General features: G+C 41.4%; 1 pseudogene; it reads left to right on the forward strand.

Moving 5' to 3' along the window:
• On the forward strand, nt 706-1,254 carry LOC106502034 (annotated as a pseudogene).

Raw genomic sequence — 1,716 nt, forward strand, 5'->3', positions numbered from 1 at the left:
AAGAACAGAGCTGGAAGAGTCATGCTTTCTGATTTCAGGCTATACTACAAATTACAGTAATTAAGACAGAATGGTACTGGCACAAAAACTGAAATATAAATCAGTGGAACAAGATAGAAAGCCAAGAGATAAACTCATGCATCTATGGTCACCTAATCTATGACAAAGGAGGCAGCAATATACAATGGGAAAAAGACAGTCTCAAATAACTGGTGCTGGGAAAACTGGACAGCTAGATGTAAAAGAATAAAATTAGAATATTCTTTAACACCATATACAAAAATAAATTCAAAACGGATTTTGGACCTAAATGTAAGACTGAATACTGCAAAACTCCTAAAGGAAAACAGAAAGAACACTAACATAAATCGCAGCAATATATTTTCGGATCTACCTCCTAAAGTAATGAAAATAAAAACAAAAATAAACAAATGGGACCTAATTAAACTTAAAAGCTTTTTCACAGCAAAGGAAACCATAAACAAAATGAAAAGACAACCTACAGAATAGGGAGAAATAATGCAACCGACAAGGGATCAATCTCCAAAATATACAAACAGCTTATATAAGTCAATATTTTAAAAAAACAATGCAATCCAGAAATGGGCAGGAGATCTAAATAGACCTTTCTTCAAAGAAGACATACAGATGGCCTACAAACATACGTAGAAATGCTCAACATCACTATTATTAACGAAATGCAAATCAAAACTACAATGAGGTATAACCACCCTTCAGTCAGAGTGACTATCAGCAAGAAGGCTACAAAGAGGACTTGTATTGGAGGAGGATTCCAAGTGGGTCGCAGCTGCAGCGGCTCCCCACCGATGGAGCGTAGGCGGTCCGGGTCCGCATCTGAGAAAGAGAACCCAGGCGCCTAGAAAGGTCCTAGTCTGGGGAGCGAGACAGAAGAAGCCGCTCTCGTTCCCCGCACAGAAGGCCGTCCAGGTCCCCAAGAAGACATGGACCCACATCTCCTGCCCCTTCTCAACTGAAAGAAAGAAGAAATGAGAAGAAGAAAGAAAAGAAACAAAGAGTAAAGAACATCAGATAACTGAGGAAGACTTAGAGGACAACACAGAGGAAGAAATAGAAATGAAGTTAATGGGATTTGCCTCCTTTGACTCCACAAAAGGGAAAAAGGTGGATGGCTCTGTAAATGCCTATTCCATAAATGTGTCGCAGAAGAGAAAGTATAGGCAGTACATGAATTGAAAAGGTGGATTCAACAGACCTTTGGATTTCATTGCATGAGATCTGAAGTGCTGGAGAATGATTTTTTTTTCCCTCATCTTGATCAGACGGAGAAGGCAATAATGGCAACCCACTCCAGTACTCTTGCCTGGAAACTACCATGGACAGAGGAGCCTGGTAGGCTGCAGTCCATGGGATCTGGAAGAGTCAGACACAACTGAGCGACTTCACTTTCACTTTTCACTTTCATGCTTTGGAGAAGGAAATGGCAACCCACTCCAGTGTTCTTGCCTGGAGAATCCCAGGGACTGGGGAGCCTGGTGGGCTGCCGTCTATGGGGTCACATAGAGTCAGACATGACTGAAGTGACTTAGCAGCAGCAGCAGCAGCAGCAGCAGCAGCAGCAGCACCATCTTGATCAGAACAGTGGATTTTGTATTTAACATGCATCAAAAATGGGCTCACAGTCCTTCCTCCTTGTAAAGTAAGAAAATTTTATTATGACGTGTGTAGTTCACTTAC

The sequence above is a fragment of the Capra hircus genome, chromosome 4 (genome assembly GCF_001704415.2).
Source record: "Capra hircus breed San Clemente chromosome 4, ASM170441v1, whole genome shotgun sequence".
Lineage (NCBI taxonomy): Eukaryota > Metazoa > Chordata > Mammalia > Artiodactyla > Bovidae > Capra > Capra hircus.